A 20,527-nucleotide genomic window follows, 5' to 3' on the forward strand; every position below is an offset into this window, starting at 1 on the left:
GTTATAAGCAGAAACGTGTCTATATTAGGGGTGAAAGTAGCCAGTAGGCTATATGGTCCAGTACGGCGTATCAGCAAATAAATTATGGAATTAAGGTGGATCGAACTGCGCAGGTAGCCTACTTTTTGAAGTGATTTGACAATCAGATGAAAACATCACACAACACCCATGATATATGAAACTGAGCCTGCGCAGACAGCGAAAAACGACAGTAAACGGGATAAGATGTTTACATGCCACAGTATCCCGTCTAAGATCAGCATATCCAAGGCATCTTATCCGGGTTTCTCATAACCGGGATACAAGCTTTTTCAGGTTATTGTAAACAGGATATGATGTTTATATATGACCCGTTTCAAGAAGCTTAGGCGTATGTTGCATGTCACTACTTCACAGGATAGGCATTTGAATGTTTTTTAAATTTATTTTAATCAAAATGCAGTTTTTGGCAGAAATGTTTTCTGTAACATGTGACTTTCATGCGCCTTAATAACAAACTGGTATGACATCTGTAAATACGAATAAAATTGTTAAATTACGAGCCTAGTTGGTTTAGCCACGGAAAAATACAGGAACCTTCCTACTAGCCATGATTGGCTAAGATAATTGATGGGCTGGACATGCCGAGAGATGAGTTTGGATTGGTCAGCCATGTAGCTTGCTTCTGTCTATAACATCAGCTGCTCAGTATGTGTAGATAATCCTTTCTACCGCGACTTTTTTGAAAGATATCATGAAGAGCTGAAAAAGTTTTGCTACTGCTCTCAACATTGCTGCCCTGAAGTTATTAGCGCTATCGACAAAGATCAGTGGGATAAAGTTGTGATGGACTACTTTCTGTAAGACGATAGTGCCATGATAACTCTCTCTGACTCTGAAAATGAATCAGACAGTGAGGAAATCCCTGATTTAGGTAAAAACATTTTAATTGAACCAGACATTGTAGAGTCTTCTGATGACAGTGGTGGGGAAGAAATGGCGATCAACAGTGTCGTTGTCACGGAAGAAGTTGACAGAGTTTTGAAATCAGTGGAATGCAGAGAGATGATGATCTCCAAATGTGGAGAGAGTCCAAAAGAGAACACAGAAGCTGTTGTATAGAACATCTGTCTCCGGATTACATCTTCAAACTAATGGTAACAATGGCATCCATGACAGAGAGGGAGAAGCATTCATCCATGTATACCGGTAAGAGTCTTGCTACATTTTCAGATGTTAGAGCATGGTGCTTGCAATGCCAGGGTTGTCGGTTCAATTCCAATTAGGGTGCTGTCTTTCGGATTGGGACGTTAAACTAACTCTCTGTGGTCACTAAAAGATCCCGTGGCACTTATCGTAAGAGTAGGGGTGTTAACCCTGGTGTCCTGGCTAAATTCCCAATCTGGCCCTCAAACAATCATGGCCACCTAATAATCTCCAGCTTCCAATTGGCTCATTCATCCCCCCTCCTCTACCCTGTAACTATTCCCCAGGTTGATGCTGTAAATGAGAATGTGTTCTCAGTCAATTTACCTGGTAAAATAAGGGTAAAATAAATAAATAACCTCACTCACTCTGGACGTAGCCTAGGCCCTCGAGTCATACACTGCTCAAAAAAATAAAGGGAACACTAAAATAACACATCCTAGATCTGAATGAATGAAATAATCTTATTAAATACTTTTTTCTTTACATAGTTGAATATGCTGACAACAAAATCACACAAAAATTATCAATGGAAATCAAATGTATCAACCCATGGAGGTCTGGATTTGGAGTCACCCTCAAAATTAAAGTGGAAAACCACACTACAGGCTAATCCAACTTTGATGTAATGTCCTTAAAACAAGTCAAAATGAGGCTCAGTAGTGTGTGTGGCCTCCACGTGCCTGTATGACCTCCCTACAACGCCTGGGCATGCTCCTGATGAGGTGGCAGATGGTCTCCTGAGGGATCTCCTCCCAGACCTGGACTAAAGCATCCGCCAACTCCTGGACAGTCTGTGGTGCAACGTGGCATTGGTGGATGGAGCGAGACATGATGTCCCAGATGTGCTCAATTGGATTCAGGTCTGGGGAACGGGCGGGCCAGTCCATAGCATCAATGCCTTCCTCTTGCAGGAACTGCTGACATACTCCAGCCACATGAGGTCTAGCATTGTCTTGCATTAGGAGGAACCCAGGGCCAACTGCACCAGCATATGGTCTCACAAGGGGTCTGAGGATCTCATCTCGGTACCTAATGGCAATCAGGCTACCTCTGGCGAGCACATGGAGGGTTGTGCGGCCCCCCAAAGAAATGCCACCCCACACCATGACTGACCCACTGCCAAACCGGTCATGCTGGAGGATGTTGCAGGCAGCAGAACGTTCTCCACGGCGTCTCCAGACTCTGTCACGTCTGTCACATGTGCTCAGTGTGAACCTGCTTTCATCTGTGAAGAGCACAGGGCGTCAGTGGCGAATTTGCCAATCTTGGTGTTCTCTGGCAAATGCCAAACGTCCTGCACAGTGTTGGGCTCTAAGCACAACCCCCACCTGTGGACGTCGGGCCCTCATACCACCCTCATGGAGTCTGTTTCTGACCGTTTGAGCAGACACATGCACATTTGTGGCCTGCTGGAGGTCATTTTGCAGGGCTCTGGCAGTGCTCCTCCTGCTCCTCCTTGCACAAAGGCGGAGGTAGCAGTCCTGCTGCTAGGTTGTTGCCCTCCTACGGCCTCCTCCACGTCTCCTGATGTACTGGCCTGTCTCCTGGTAGCGCCTCCATGCTCTGGACACTACGCTGACAGACACAGCAAACCTTCTTGCCACAGCTCGCATTGATGTGCCATCCTGGATGAGCTGCACTACCTGAGCCACTTGTGTGGGTTGTAGACTCCGTCTCATGCTACCACTAGAGTGAAAGCACCGCCAGCATTCAAAAGTGACCAAAATATCAGCCAGGAAGCATAGGAACTGAGAAGTTGTCACGATCGTCCTGAGAAGAAGCGGGCCAAGGCGCAGCGTGATATGCATACATAATATTTATTGAATGTACAACACAACGAACAAAACAACAAACGATACGAAACGTGAAGTCCTACGGTTACACAAACCAAACGGAACAAGATACCACACCAAAACAATGCCAAACGGCTACCTAAGTATGGCTCCCAATCAGAGACAACGAGCTACAGCCGTCTCTGATCGGGAACCACCCTGGCCAACATAGAAATACCAAACTAGAACACAAAACAATGAAAACTCACACCCTGGCTCAACATACAAGAGTCCCCAGAGCCAGGGCGTGACAGAAGTGGTCTGTGGTCACCACCTGCAAAACCAGTCCTTTATTGGGGGTGTCTTGCTAATTGCCTATAATTTCCACCTGTTGTCTATTTAATTTGCACAACAGCATGTGACATTTATTGTCAATCAGTGTTGCTTCCTAAGTGGACAGTTTGATTTCACAGAAGTGTGATTGACTTGGAGTTACATTGTGTTGTTTAAGTGTTCCCTTTATTTTTTTGAGCAGTGTATATACTTGCAGTCCACAAGCACATACAGTGTTTCCTTCGTACGCTCTCCTTTGCACTCTCTCTTTTGTACAATGAATGCCCCTGCCTCTTCTGTCAGTCAACCCCTGGCCAGTGCCCCTTTCCACTCTTCTCACATGTCCAATCTGGCTAATTTTAGCCCAGGTTTAGAGGGGCAGGTTAATTTTGTTCTGCTGCCTGTCCCCTGTCCCTAAGCATGCTATGATGCAGATACGTTTGTACCAACTCAAGGTTTGTTTTCGCTGCTAAGGCTGTCTATGAACAGCCATGTGGCTCTCACTCAACAGTTTGCAAATTTAGCTCAAGGGAGGCTATTTATTAGTGTTGCGCACAGCCAAAGGAAAGGTGATGTTGTTGGTGCTTCAGAATGTCTGTCCCTTCAGTTGCAGCATTGGCCATCTCTTTACCACCCAAACACATCCCACATAAAACATTTTTTGTTTACTATAGTACTTATGCAATAAGGCATGAGGGGGTGTGGTATATGGCCAATATACCACGGCTAAGGGCTGTTCTTATGCACAATGCAACTTGTAATTTGTAAGTCGCTCTGAATAAGAGTGTCTGCTAAATGACTTAAATGTAAATGTAAATGTAATGTAAATGCAACGCGGAGTGCCTGGATACAGCCCTTAGCCATGGTATATTGGCCATAAACCACAAAACCCAGAGGTGCTTTATTGTTATTATAAACTGGTTACCAACGTAATTAGAGCAGTACAAATAAATGTTTTGTTACACATGGTATACTGTTTGATATACCACGGCTTTCAGCCAGTCAGCATTCAGGTCTCGAACCACCCAGTTTATAATGCAAAATCATATACTCCACAGTGTAGTATCCCTCAAACGTGTAGTATACTGTAAAATACTATACTACACACTAGTCATGTAATTCTTACTTTAGAATGTTGTAGTATACTGGAGAATACTATACTATACAGTATGTAGTATCCCTCAAATGTGTAGTGCTTACTATAGACTTTTGTAGTACACTGTGTAGAATACTATACTACACACTGTAGTATTCCTCGATCACATGGTGCTTACTTTAGAATTTTACAACTAACCCACATGAAACAGTACTAAGGTATACTATGTTCTAAATACCATAGTATTCATTGTAGTGTTTTTGCGGACATGACAGAAGTATAATGTAGTGTTTTTGTAGACATGTATGAAGTATACTATAGTATTCACTAGTGTTTTTTGCAGACTTTATTGTAGTATACTAGTGTTTTTACATAAATTACTAGTATACTATAACATTCACTCGTTTTTTGCAGAAAGGACTGTAGTCTACTTTAGTATCCACTGTAGTGTTTTGTGGACATGACTAGTATACTGTAGTATATTGTAGTAACACCTGCCGAATAGGGTTAGCTAAAATGTCACAACTACCAGACTACCCCAGTTACTGTTTAATGAGGGGAACACCTCAACCAGAACATAAGACACAGGTTCATGACAGGCCACCTATTGAGTTGGGTCAACAGTTCTGAGCAATGCAACGGACCAGACAACACCTTCAAAAAAATATTAAATGTTTATTACAATTGTAATATCTTAAAGTTAGACACATTCTAGCTAGGCTCATTAAAGGGAAAGAGTACAGAGTCAGATATAAAGAACAAGCAAAGTTTAGTAAATCTTAGAGGATTAGGTTGGCTTGATTGACACAGATAAATAACACATTAACAAAAGTACACCAAAATGACTTAGATCTGTTACTTCCACTAGATGGCTTTCTGAAATACAACAGTGCTTTCAAAGAGCTTCAGCCCATTCCAGCCTTGTGTAGGTCTACAATCTTGTCCCTGACATCATTGGAGAGCTCTTTGGTCTTGGCCATGGTGGAGAGTTTGGAATCTGACTGATTGAATGCTTTTATGGACAGGTGTATTTTATACAGGTAACAATCTGAGATTAGGAGCACTCCCTTTAAGAGTGTGCTCCTAATCTCAGCACGTTACCTGTATAAAAGACACCTGGGAGCCAGAAATCTTTCTGATTGAGAGGGGGTCAAATACTTATTTCCCTCATTAAAATGCAAATCAATTTATAACATTTTTGACATTGACACGTTTTTCTGGATTTTTGTTGTTGTTATTCTGTCTCTCACTGTTCAAATAGACCTACCATTAAAATTATAGACTGATCATGTCTTTGTCAGTGGGCAAACTTACAAAATCAGCAGGGGATCAAATACTTTTTTCCCTCACTGTATATGATTAGCCTACATCACATGCTCCGCATACTTTCAAAAGTATTTGGCAATAATTTTTTCGAAAAAGAGTTTCCACCATGATTTGTCACAATAAAGTTTGACAAAATAATAATCAACCCCCTTCGAATGGATAAAAATGTTGTCGATTTTTTACATTTCCATTACACATGTCGCAATAATTTTTTTGTTGTTGCAACATTGCTTTTGTCGAATAACCCTGGGTAAATGGAAACCTGCCTACTGATGGTCGAACAACACATACCATTCAGAACAATTGACCACACCCCGAACATTATTTCAAGACGGCACTGTCACAAAATGGTTACTCACAGAAATAAGCCAACAGCAACGGCACCGTACAGCCTATACAAACACATGACCTACCAGGTACAAAGCTCTCACCTGAACATGACCAACGGGTGCAGGGGCTGAGTCACTGGCTTGCTGGTGCTCTTTCATGCCGTCCCTGGGAGGGGTGCGTCACTTGAGTGGGTTGAGTTACTGACGTGATCTTCCTGTCTGGGTTGGCGCCCCCCCCTTGGTTTGTGCTGTGGTGGAGACCTCTGTGGGCTATACTCGGCCTTGTCTCAGGATTGTAAGTTGGTGGTTGGGGATATCCCTCTAGTGGTGCGGGGGCTGTGCTTTGGCGGAGTGGGTGGGGTTATATCCTTCCTGTTTGGCCCTGTCCGGGGGTTTCTTCGGATGGGGCCACAGTGTCTCCGGACCGCTCCTGTCTCAGCCTCCAGTATTTATGCTGCAGTAGTTTATGTGTCGGGGGGCTGGGGTTAGTTGGTTATACCTGGAGTACTTCTCCTGTCTTATCCAGTGTCCTGTGTGAATTTAAGTATGCTCTCTCTAATTCTCTCGTTCTCTCTTTCTCTCTGAGAACCTGAGCCCTAGGACCATACGTCAGGACTACCGGGCATGATGACACCTTGCTGTCCCCAGTCCGCCTGGCCTTGCTGCTATTCCAGTTTCAACTGTTCTGCCTGCGGCTACGAAACCCCTACCTGTCCCAGACCTGCTGTTTTCAACTCTTAATGATCGGCTATGAAAAGCCAACTGAGAGACCTGAGCCCTAGGACCATACGTCGGGACTACCGGCCGTGGTGACTCCTTGCTGTCCCCAGTCCGCCTGGCCTTGCTGCTATTCCAGTTTCAACTGTTCTGCCTGCGGTTATGGAACCCCTACCTGTCCCAGACCTGCTGTTTTCAACTCTTAATGATCGGCTATGAAAAGCCAACTGAGATTTATTCCTGATTATTATTTGACCATGCTTGTCACTTATGAACATTTTTGAACATCTTGGCATGGTTCTGTTATAATCTCCACCCGGCACAGCCAGAAGAGGACTGGCCACCCCTCATAGCCTGGTTCCTCTCTAGGTTTCTTCCTAGGTTTTCGCCTTTCTAGGGAGTTTTTCCTAGCCACCGTGCTTCTACACCTGCATTACTAGCTGTTTGGGGTTTTAGGCTGGGTTTCTGTACAGCACTTCGAGATACTAGCTGATGTAAGAAGGGCTATATAAAATAAAATTGATTGATTGATTGATTGGGTGCTTTTATACAGTTCATGCATGTCCTCCCCCAAATAAGGGTGTCCAGAGAAACACTGACCAAAACTTTGGTTCCTAGCCTGTCACAATATTCTTCAGTTACAAGATTGTAAATGATTGAGATTTAGGTGAGGGTTATGGTGATGCCCATCTACTGTGGAACTCCAGTTAAAGAGCAGGCGGAGGCAGAGATGCAGTTCAGTTTAATAGTCTTTATATATTCAGGTAATGGAGATGATACATGGTAGGGAATGATTGACAGTTGTTGAAATGAGACTCGTCTTGAATTGAGACTTCGTTGGCTTTGTATGGAGTATGGTTGATCTAAAAGGACAGAAAGGTGCAAATAATAACAGGCAATAACAGCAATGAACATACATAATTAATCGACTGTTAAAGGCCATCAGTGACAATATGCAATAAGCATATAACTGGCAAAGCTATGCATAAATATAGCAGCAGTTAATGAATGGCCAGAAGGGGGTGCAATAGCATACGGCATGGTAGGCCTAAGCTATAGCAGGCTAATTTATCAATGGCTACATAGCATAGTATGGCAAGCAAACAAACAATATAAAGCTAACAAAAGTAACAAACATAGCCATAAAGCAGGTCGAGTTAGCATAGCAAAGGCAAATCACAAAAAGTGCAACACTTATTAACATGTCCCATTAACACAACACGAACCAAAGAGAACAGCTCAGTAGACTCAATGGCTGTTTGACTGAGCCGTTAGAATTTTGCGGCCGATATCAACTATACAAAACAAACAATGGTGAGAGAATGCTCTTCTTATCCTCTTTTATAAGCTAAAAGGCTTGTACTCACATTTCAATGACACATTATTGTTGTTGTTTGTGATAGTTGTTTGTCGTGCTCAACTACTCAACTCTGTCTGGGTGAAGGACCCGCATTGAAAGGAGGCACCCTCAAACCTTCCCGTATAAATACCTTGCCATAGAGTTATATATAGGGCATACCTGCCACAATTGCCCTCCCCCGCATCCAAGTCACCTAGCAGGGAGTTCTGTAAAAAGATTAAAAACCAACTGGCAGTTCCTTTTGGCTTTACCAGTATAAATCATCAACAATCATCAGACAACCAATAATTCATACCTAGATAGTGGCTTGGGCTACTTAGACAATCATAAATACTTAGGACTTCAAGTCACGTATCATATCATCAAAGAGGATAATTTTAAATACTATATTTCTGATTGTCTGATATGGACATTACCCCCCAGCAATGTCCCTTCCCACTTTAACGCTTCTATTTCTAAACACAGAAACATGCACATTTAGGCATTTGTGCATTTATGTGACAGTATGTTTCATAACAGTGAGTAAAGTTGATCTTGAATACCATCAGAAGTACAGTATTTGTCACAGTTTTTGGGCATCTTGTGAACTTGTGAACAAAAAAACTATTCAGAAAGCTATCTAATGGAAGTAACAGATCTAAGGAGTCATTTTGGTGTTCTCTTAATGTGTTATCTGTATCAAACAAGCAAACCTAATCCTCTAAGCTTTAATTAACTTTGCTTGTTCTTTACATCTGCTTCCGTATTGTTTCCCTTTGGGCCTAGAACCTGTGTATAACGTTTAATGTTACAATTGTAAAAATATAAAAAAATCCTAAGGTGTTGTCTGATCCGTTGCATTGCTCAGAACTGTTGACCCAACTCAATCGGCGGCCTGTCATGAACCTGTCTTGGTTCTGGTTGAGGTATTCCCCTCATTAAATAGTAGGCGTAGTCTGGTAGTTGTGCCATTTTGACTAACCCTAGTCGGCAGGTGTTACTACAATATACTATGGTCATGTCCGCAAAAACACTACAGTCAATACTGCAGTATACTATAGTCATGTTTGCAAAAACACTACAGTAAATACTACAATATTCACTAGTGTTTTTGCAGACTTCATCCCTTAAAAACACTACAGTAAAGTCTGCAGTATTTAGACAACAGTATAATAGAGTATGTTTATATGGTATAGTACAATTGGCTACAGAGGACATACTGTACATAAAGTCACTGTTAATGTGACTTATGTAAAGTAGGGTCATGTGTATACACGTCACAGCATGTGCAGTTTATTAGGTACACCAGCCCGTTCATGAAAATGGTTCGCTCCTACAGACAGTGAGTCACGTGGCCGTGGCTTGCTATATAAAGCAGGCATCGAGGCATTCCATTACTGTTCGAATGAACGTTAGAATGGGCAAAGTGAGTGACCTAATCGACTTTGAGCGTGGTATGATCGTCAGTCCAAGGGTGCCGGTTCCTGTATCTCAGAAACGCCCGGTCTCCTGGGATATAAACGCACAACAGTGTCTATGGTTTACCGAGAATGGTGCGACTAACAAAAAACATCCAGTGGGTGAAAAACAGCTCGTTGATGAGGTCGAAGGAGAATGGCAAGAATTGTGCAAGCTAACAGGCAAGCTACAAACAGGCAAATAACGGCGCAGTACAACAGTGGTGTGCAGAACGGCATCTTGGAACGCACAACTCAACGGTCCTTCTCACGGATGGACTATGTGTCACGCCCTGACTCTGAGGACTCTTATTTGTTGAGTCAGGGTGTGATTTTCCTTGTTGTGTTTGTTCATTGTTGTAGAATCTAGTATGTCTAGATCTATGTTGGCCGGTGTGGTTCTCAATCAGAGGCAGCTGTCGCTCGTTAGCCCTGATTGGGGACCATACTTAGGCAGCCTATTGGCACTAGTGGGTTGTGGGATCTTGTTCCGTGTGAGGTTTGTTGTGTGTACCGTAGGACGTCACGTATCGTTAATTTGTTATTTTGTTGTGGTGTTTATTCAATATATAAATAAACATGAACGCATATCACGCTGCGCCTTGGTCCTTCTCGTTCGTCAACGATCGTGACACTATGGCAGCAGACGACCACACCGGGTTCCACTTATATCAGCTAAAAACAAGAAATGGCTCAAGTGGACAGGTGATCACCAACACTGGACAATTGAGGTGTGGAAAAACATTGCCTAATTTGACTAATCCCGGTTCCTGTTGCGTCATGCTGATGGCAGAGTCAGGATTTGGCGTAAACAGCATGAGTCCATGACCCCATCCTGCCTGGTGGCAAGGGTACAGGCTGCTGGTGGTGGTGTAATGGTGTGGGGAATGTTTTCCTGGCACACGTTAGGTCCCTTGATACCAATTGTGCAACGTTTCCATGCCCTAAAGAATTCAGGCTGTTCTGGAGGCAAAGGGGGGTGAGCTATATAGAGACTGAAAGCCTAGTTAAAGTCGTTATCTGTGTAGTGTGTGGAACAGCTGTAATGTTTGGTGTCTGGTATTGTGTAGAACAGTACTGTCCAGGGCTCAGCTGAGCTTTATGGTCTTTATAGTGGGGACAAGCTCATTCAGTCAATGTTATGTAACGCTATTATGTCTCTTTAATTCTGATATGGACATTACCACCCACCAATGTCCCTTCCCACTTTAAACGCTTCTATTTCTAAACACAGAAACATGCACATTTAGGTATTTGTGCATTTATGTATGTTTCATAACAGTGAGTAAAGTGGATCTTGAATGCAAAAGAAAGATAACTGAAAAGCTTTAGGCAAACAGCTCATAATACTTACATCCCATTGTAAAAAAATACATTTTTCAGTGTACAAATTTGAGCATTGTACTAACATAGTAAGTTTTTTACAAAGCTTTGACCATTTCATTCATGGACTTTATATTATAAGAAAAGTGTTAATCAGATGATTAACCACTCTGAGTTTGTGTTTCTCTATGTCCCTACAGACAGTGAGATGGTGCCTCTCGACTGCCTGCGTCCTCGCTCCTTCACCGCGGCCCACCATACGTCCCTATGGCGGGACCAAGACGACCCTCGCCTTTCTATCAGTCTGTGTGACCTCAGCCACCAGCAGGAGCAGGAGGAAGAGGAGCGCCTGCACCCCTTTGGCTCCAACTCCTGTTCCATCCCCCAGAACTCCCTCAACTCCCAGCAGTGCTCCCTGCTCCCCTCGCTCCTTGACAGCGACCTCCACTTCCACCCACTCCGAGGTGCCCACGTCAAGGCCCTCGATGAGAACACGGTTTCCCGGGGCGTGGAGCACCGCAGCGGTGACGAAAGGACCTTGGTTTTCACCAGCCGGCCACTGCGTTGTGGAGAGAGTGTGTTTGTGAAAGTGACCAAGGTGGGTGCCACGCATCTCGGGTCGCTCTCCTACGGCGTGACGTCATGTGACCCGGCCGGGCTTCGGCCCAGTGACCTGCCATACAGCCCGGAGTCCCTGGTTGACCGCAAGGAATTCTGGGCGGTGTGTCGGGTGGGGGCACCCCTGCAGAACAGTGACATCTTGGGTTTCGTGGTGAACATAGAGGGGGAAGTGTTTCTGAGCCTCAATGGGATCAACGCTGGGATGCAGGTGTGTGTGGACAACTCCAGACCTCTATGGATGTTCTTCGGTCTTCATGGAGCCGTCACACAACTCAGGATCCTAGGTGAGTTCACTGGATAGTTTTGTGACACTGAACGGTTTTGTAAAATTGTTATGATAATACAATACATAATTCTGTTGGACACATGTCAGAGTTATATGATAAGTGCTTCAAGTGAAATTCCAGTATTAACTAAGGCTTCATTATGGGTTAATACAATGCTAATCTGTTGCTATAAAGTCAATCTCATGCAATCGACTCTAGCAAATACATCATATTAATCTTTGTTCAAGTTTGTCTGAAAAAGGGGATACTTTTCAATGGTTTTTTTCCCCTGTTAAGAAACAACTTCAGTGTCTGATCGTTCCTACGTACCAAAGTCAGGAAATTATAGACGCAATGATAGTTTAGGTTTTGATTGGCCAATGCAAGTTAAAGTGAGTTTTTCCCCTCCCTCTTTTCTCCTTCAATACTCCATATTCCTGAATGACATTTTGGACCGCTGCTGAGAACTCCATTCCCTAAAAGGTCTCCAGATGGCACCGAGAACAGTTAGCTCGTTTTCTTGCAAAAAGGGGGTTTAATTTATTAGCATTATCCAATAGGCACTTTTTGAAATGACCTCCAAGAAATTCCACAAAGTTGTCAACAGTGACACTCAAATCACAGAGAACGATTAATTATGACCACTTCCTCCCATTTGAATATTCGAGAAAGGTGTTGATTTAATTAAAAACAATATTTTCTCTGCTATCTTTTACAGGAAACAATGAAGGAAAGCTAACTAATTACATGGGTTCTAACAGGCTAATATTGCATTTTTGTTGGAGAAACAGGAAAATATTGACAGAATTAGGATTACAGATCCTAGTCTCATTCAAAGTGAGAAATGCAGTATGTCCTCATTGGAGATCTATCTGTTCTAGGTACCGTTATCTGTTCTAGGTACCGAGTTGTGACGAAAAACTGAAACAGATCCACTCTCTTGTATCTTAGCAACATTAACTATATATATATATTTGTTTTCAGCCATATCTAAGCCATATTCAAAATTGAATTCAAGCCAGATAGCCTTTATTGAAATTGTATCTGTTTCGTTAGTTGACATTTTAACATTAGGCAGGCTCCCGGGTTCGCAGCATTGCATTAGTTGAAACCAAGACTGTTCTCAGGGCAGGCCTGGTTGTAGCTAGATATGGTCGAGTCTCTGACAGTTGTAGCATTTTAGGTACCCCTAACCTTTTCCTAACCTTAACCTAATTATCCTAACCTGCCATGTTACTTCTCCTAACCTGCTGCTTAAGTTATCTTAACCTGTGCTATGAAAAGTAACTTCTGCCAGTCAAAACCTGCAAAGCTGCCCTGAGAACAATTTTGGCTTCAACTAATGCGATACATTCCCGGGTTCACGTCTCATCCGAGCAGCCCAGCTATAGAACAAGTTGGGTAGCAGGCTAGCTAACTTGTTTTACCTTGACAACATTGACCCTCAATATACCCTAGATTAGGGTTGGAGAAAACATACAACACGGTAATTCTCCCGGAAAACCCTGTATGAGATCATGCTGGATCTTGCGTTGAGTCTGTTGATTACATCTCGTTCTGGTCATCCTCATCGTGGTACTTCAGCCCTCTTGGACCTGATTGGTGTCACACTTTTTCCCATCCCCAGCTCTCATATCTAACCTACATTCCTGTGGTCAGCAAAGAAAGCAAACATGTACACGTAACAAACATTCATTGAAGTATAGTCAATGTGTTCACGGAGTTGGATCATGTCTACATACGGTAGCCAGTGCGAGGTGAAGTGGAGAATGCGATTAGTCTATAGATAGAACAGCATTTCTTAATTCTGGTCCTGGGGACCCAAAGGGGTACACATTAGCAATGGCTGCACATCTTGACTTGAATGGGAACCTAGGACATTGAAATGCTGGCCCTTGGGCTCGCTGTCCCACCTCTTCTGCCACACATTTGTCATAGTGTCTCTAATCTTACATTTGCCCTCAGCTACCTCTACCGGTCGTACTGTCTGAACTAACTTGACTGTGTATCAGGATTCCCCAACTGGCGGCCTGCGGGTCGAATTTAACCCACGGCAGTGCCGATTTTAGCATGTAAATCTTGGTGGGGCAAACTCCCTAAAAAATGTTGTGGATGCATGCCAGCAAAGCCACTACACAACACAACACTAAACAATACATTCATTGCACTATAACGGTGACAAACAGTGCCCACAAACTGTTAGGGCCTACATAAAGCTGTCCCAACAGCAGAGCTTTCTATTCAGAACCATTGAGTGAATCCTTACCACTGCTACACCTGGCTATCAGCGGAGCCTTGTCTGGCAGCGAAACAGTTCATTCAGCCTCATTTACTGCCTTTAAAAAAAACATAGCTGATATGGCTGACTTGCTTAAACAAATGTGGTTTCTACTGACAATTGGGATGTACAAACTATGGCATAATGGGACGACGAGAGGATAAGAGGCAATCCGTAATTTTGATTAAGACATTAATGAGCTAACTATTTGTTCAGCACTTTTGAAATGTACAGCGACAGAATTCCGAACATGGGCCATTCTTACAGTATTCTCCCTGTACACCAAGTCAGAATGGCAGGGTAAATAAAGGGGTATATAAACAGACAATGAAAGCTATTACAATATTCGATGATTACGTTTCTCTAAAACAGGCTATAGGCTACATGTGCACCACCAAGTCAGAACAGTAGGCTAAGTTATGAGGGGGAAAGGGACCAAATTATTAGGGTGAGGCAAATGGGCTACTAACAGCTTACTACACAACATACACTTAGTATTACCTTCTTAGCTACAGTATACATATCTCCATGGCATATTACATAATTTATGCAGCAGCATACAATACATTTTTGGACTCACCTTGTTGTGCTGTGCTCACTTGAACAGGAAGGTGGCACTGCGATCCTTGTGGGCAAATTTTGTCATCAAACTTTGTCATCAAAGTCTGCCATTCTCTGGATTGAAAGTGCTTTCAAGACAACTGGGAACTCGAATCATAACATCAGTGATCTTCAGGTCAGAACTCTAGAAAGAGGCTCGAGTTCCCAACTTGAATTCCGAGTTGGATGACTGTTCAAAACATATTTTCCCAGTCGGAGCTAATTTCTTTCAGAGTTCCCAGTTTTCTTGAACTAGCTGAAGTCTGAGATTTCCCAGTTCCGAGTTTCCAGTTGTTTTGAACATGGCATAAATCATGCTGGATTGACAGCATGAATGTTTATCCTTTTAAGCTAGGAAAAGAGACCCTTAAACCCAGACTTGTACCACACACCCACTCCACTAAATAGAAGGCTAGTGATTGCTTTGCAACACTTGCAGTTAGCCACTGATTCCTTCTAAACCATTCATTGTTGAATTTGTGATCTCCAACTTGTTGTGTAATGTTTATGTCCAATGGACGATGAGCACCGATACGTGTTATCTATAATTTCTCTTCATTTGAAAAGGATTTGCCAGTAGGTTGTCGACGTGATTCATGATGATGACTGCTTGTCTAGCTTGCTAGCTAAGATTTTGAAAGTATGATGTTGACATGATGTAGTGGAACAGGTTGAGAGCTTCAAGTTCCTTGGTGTCCACATCACCAACGAACTATCATGGTCCAAACACACCAAGACAGTCGTGAAGAGGGCACAACAAAGCCTATTCCCCCTCAGGAGACTGAAAAGATTTGGCATGGGTCCTCAGATCCTCAAAAAATTCTACAGCTGCACCATTGAGAGCATCCTGACTGGTTGCATCACCGCCTGGTATGGCAACTGCCATCCAGGACCTCTATACCAGGTGGTGTCAGAGGAAGGCCCTCAAAATTGTCAAAGACTCCAGCCACCCTAGTCATAGACTGTTCTCTCTGCTACTGCACGGCAAGCGGTACAGGAGTGCCAAGTCTAGGTCCAAAAGACTTCTCAACAGCTTCTACCCCAAAGCCATAAGACTCCTGAACAGCTAATCATGGCTACTTGGACTATTTGCAATGCCCCCCCACCCCATCCCTTTTACGCTGCTGCTACTCTGTTAATTATTTATGCATAGTCACCTTAACTCTACCCACATGTACATATTACTTCAACTACCTCAACTAGCCGGTGCCCCCGCACATTGACTCTGCACCGGTACCCCCCTGTATATAGCCTCCCTACTGTTATTTTATTTTACTTCTGCTCTTTTTTTTCTCAACACTTTTTTTGTTGTTGTTTTATTGTAACTTTTTTTGTAAAAAATAAATGCACTGTTGGTTAAGGGCTGTAAGTAAGCATTTCACTGTAATGTCTGCACCTGTTGTATTCGGCACATTTGACCAATACAATTTGATTTGATCAGTCCAATCAAAGCTACGGTAGATATAACGTGATTTTACGTCATTTTATCTGTGGCCAATGACCTTGAGCCTTCTTGGATGGGCACTTCTAATGTAACTCTGTGGCAGCACCCAAGGGGCTTGAATTTCCGAGCTCTCTTCCTAGATTTTGCGGTGACGTAGTGTCCCCAAGAGTGACAGAACATTGAGCCAATCACGGCGCAACTAGAGAGCATTACCAACCCCTACGCTCTGTATTGTACGCTGGTTCTGCCTCACTTGCCCTGAATGACGGGTCGCCACTGACCCACGGGTGTTTTTATTTTCCGCTTTCTGAGTGAAAAAATAATAATTTGAATCTTCATTGTTGGACATAAAAATTGTAAAGGCATATGTGATTGTTTTCCAATGTAATCAAGGTCCGAAATTATGTTTTTGTGATTTATTATAAAATGGGTTGTTTGGATCCTGGATGCTGATTGGACAAGCAGTGTTCCAATCCGTATTGTATTGGCCATCACAGGCACACTACCAAACAATCTCTTATATTTATCTCAACTCGCACATTATTTCCCCTTGCTTCTAGCCTAGCATTTGGTTTGGTACAGCTGGGGTTAATATACACCTTCCTTGCTGTCTGCAAAACTCGTCATACTGATGCAAAATCTTCATACTGGCTGTATTTCTGCCTGCTTGAACTGCGAATGTGTCTGTGTGCATGCAGGAACGCACGCACGCACACAGCCACACACAGACACACACACACACACACACTTACTCCACTAATGACCATGCGTACACTCGCATTCCCTAGCTGTAAGTCCTCTCAGGTGCAGACTAACACATCATGCCCAGTCTTTACACACCATGACAAGCTTGTCTGGATGAGGAGGCCTTAGGGGGGAAAACCCTGTCTTGATTGAATCCAGCTCCAACTGTTTGGTATTGAGGTGCCAGTCCCATGTATTAGAGGCAACAGGGTGATTTTAGGACCAGCACATGATAAATTAACACTAGAATAACATGTCATAGATAATGGCTGACAGGGAAGGGTGCTGTTGGAAATGGGGAATTAATGACAAGCTGCATGTGGAGGTTTGCGCTCATATTTCATTTCACTTGGTCTTGCAGTGATGATCCTGTTTGTAAGTGGATTCTAGGGCTGGAATTTAAGCAAACCACAATATTGTACACAGAGAAATTAGGAAATACCGGATGAAATATTTGAAGAAAGAGTATTACTTTGACTGTGTTTACAGGTTGAAACAAATCAGAACTCTAAGATGTAGGCCTACATTATAACGATGCAGGATCAATTATATTTTTCTGGTTTGCAAGCACGTTTAGTACTAGATGTTCATGGCTTTGATACTCTGTGGGAATACTTCTTTTTACGGAGCCTTGCATCTTTAGGCAATTTATTATTTTGATATGAAAATGGCTGTGATGCAGAATACAGCTTGTAAGGACAGATGTGTTTGTGCTCTCTTGTTTGTTAACAAGCTCCGCTGAGGCCAGGTTATTTGTCATAATGTCCTGAACACCCTGTTCCCCTGCTAGGCTTTGTTTTCTGGCCAACTTGTTATTGAGAATGATTGTGTTTCATTTTGTTTAACTATTCTCCAAACTGAATGTTAGCATAGTGTTTGAGAACAATATTGCAAGGTATTTAAAGACTAATAAATAAATAAAATGTGAAGGAACTGATGGAACTGCTTTGATATTGTGAGGTAATTTGTGTCTCCTATCTTTACCACTCTCCTCTCCTGGGTTGAGGGGGTTATTTCTGTCCTGCGTGGGCCCAGCAGCAGCATCAGACAGCATCATCCATCCATCAGGGGGGGATCTGCTAGCTGCTTATGATTCCCTCCATATGCATTATGAAATATAATTGCGTCTCGCATTCAGACGTCAGAGTTTCCACCCACGCCTTACTCTCCTAACGGTGGCCGCCTCTCTACCTCCTCTCTCTCTCTTTCTCTACCTCTTCTCTCTTTCTCTCTCCCCTCTTATGACTCTGACATTGCTTCCCCATTACCCATTCCAGCTGTGTGGAGGGCAGCTGTGATGTTTCTCTCCGCCGACACACTGCCGGCACATGCTACGCGTTGCCGTGAAAACGTACAGCCACCTCTGAAAGTGGCTCTTGTCCGTGGTCGTGTGTTGTTGGATCTGTGAAATGAAGAAGATGGAAGTCCATCACTTTTGCATGGTCATGGAGTATGAATATCTGAATTTCTTCTTGTTTGTATAAGCTCCAAAATAATACTTGTTTATATCTCCATTCCCATTGCAACTCCACACATACAGTGCTGCTTGAAAGTATGTGAACCCCTTGTGCAATTACATATTCTTTCAGTTTTTACCATGAAATCTTCATTTAATCAGAACCAGTCTTTTTGATCTGACATAACAGGTTTATATTTACCAATACCATATGTTTGTGTAGAGGAAATCATGTGTGTAATAGAAAAACTAAATTAAAAAGGAATTAGTGCAGGTGCAAAAATAAGTGAACCTAATCAATTAGGTAAGTAGAATCAGGTGGGTAAATAATTAGCTACCAAATTAACCAATCAAAGGAGAGATCGTTAGGAAATAGTTTGGGTAAATAGAGATAAGAAACCTGGTCAGTTTGGTGTTACCCAACCAGGTGAATGCAAAGCACACCATGCCGAGAGGAAAGGAGATCTCAGAGGACATCAGGACGAGGGTAGTGAAAAGATTTCAGCTTGATCAGTCCACTGTGAGGCAAATAATTTACAAATTGAGAGCATTTAACATGACAGCAACTCGGCCTAGAAGTGGACCCCCTTCCAGAATATCCCCAAGAGCCACAGGAACAATAATAAATCAGGTAAAAGCCAACTCAAACATAACATCTAGAAATTTGCAGACCTCCCTTGCTGCATCTCAGGTGACTGTGCATGCTTCAACAATAAGAACACTGAATCGAAATGCCATTCATGGGAGGATTCCTAGGAAGAAGCCTCTGCTGTCAAAAAATAACCAAACTGCCCGTCTTAAGTTTGCCAGAGACCACCTGGACAAACCTGAAGGTTTCTGGAAGTCCATTCTCTGGACCGATGAGTCCAAAATTGACCTTTTTGGTCACAATCAACACTGCTTTGTTTGGCGAAAACCCAACACTGCCTACCACCAAAATAACCTCATCCTAACAGTCAAGCATGGTGGTGGGAATGTCAAGATCTGGGAATGCTTTTCCTCATCTGGACCTGTACGACTCCACATCATTAAGGCAACCATGAATTCTGAGGTATACCAGAAGATTCTTGAACAGAACGTCAGGCCATCAGTCAAGGAGCTAAAGCTGGGCATAAAATGACAACAAGACAACCAAAGAATGGCTCAGGAGAAAGACAATTTGTGTTTTGGATTGGCCAAGTCAAAGTCCTGACCTAAATCCAATTGAGATGCTGTGGCAGGACCTGAAGCGGGCAGTTCATGCCAGACACCCCTCAAAACTCACTCAATTGGCTGAGTTCTGTAAGGAGGATTGGGCAAAAATCCCTAAAAACAGATGTCAGAGACTGATTACTGGCTATAGGAGACATTTAGTCCAAGTTATCGCTGCTAATGGAGGTGCCAGAAGCTATTGACTGAAGGGGTTCACATATTTTTGCACACATCAAATCTGAGTTTCTGTTAAATAAACCACTTTTGTTAAATAAACAATGAAAATATATTTTTTTGTTTTTCTGTCGTTTACTTGGAATGTCTTTATTACGAATTGGGGTTTAGATAAGGATTTTATGTTTATTTTAATATTTTATAGCAAAATAATGACCAGCCCTGTAGGGTTCACATACGTTCAAGCAGCACTGTACATGCTGCTATACATTTGTAATATAAACATGTACTGTAAGTACAGTGGCTGATGTCCCTACAGCACAAATGTGACAGACAGCCTCGATTCGGTCTTATGTAGCGACATTTGAAATGGTGCTTTTTACATTGGATAAAAGTAGAGACTCAGAGCTAGAAAATGGTTGAGGAACAATGGGAAAGTAATTCTGCTTTGAAAGTTGATCAACTTGTAACCTCACTTTTGAGAAAATGGCCCTTGAATGTTTTGGTACACCTACTGGAGAGCTCTTCTTTGTCTACACCCATTCAGCATCGTTCACACCCTCTTAAGCTTTAGCCCCACCCAGCTCTTTAAGGATTCACATGTGAGGCCATGTACTAAACAACCCAAGATTTCAAGACTAAAGGCTGGTTTATACTAAGGGTGTGTTCGTCAATTCAATTTGGAGTGCCAGAGTGTGCTCAGAGTGCACTCTGGGTGATCGTAAACTCAGAGCATTGTCAAATTGTCTGTTCGTAAATTCAGAGCGTTTCGCTCTCGGAGCGTTCAAAGCGCATACTTGACGCTCTGGCCGAGGAGTAGGGTTGATCCGAGCGTACTGACCTAATAGCAGCAGTCAAGCACCAAGCTAACTG

General features: G+C 42.9%; 1 pseudogene across 1 annotated transcript in view; it reads left to right on the plus strand.

Annotated features, from left to right (window-relative positions):
• The window catches only part of LOC311132630 (E3 ubiquitin-protein ligase NEURL1-like), a 122,595-nt pseudogene that overhangs the window by 89,668 nt on the left and 12,400 nt on the right, over nucleotides 1-20,527 (plus strand). Inside the window, exon 4 of the transcript in view lies at nucleotides 11,081-11,785. The product of the transcript in view is annotated as an E3 ubiquitin-protein ligase NEURL1-like (transcript). The remainder of the gene's footprint in view (nucleotides 1-11,080; nucleotides 11,786-20,527) is intronic.

Source organism: Coregonus lavaretus (assembly GCF_964263955.1).
Source record: "Coregonus lavaretus genome assembly, chromosome: 1".
Classification (NCBI taxonomy): Eukaryota; Metazoa; Chordata; class Actinopteri; order Salmoniformes; family Salmonidae; genus Coregonus; species Coregonus lavaretus.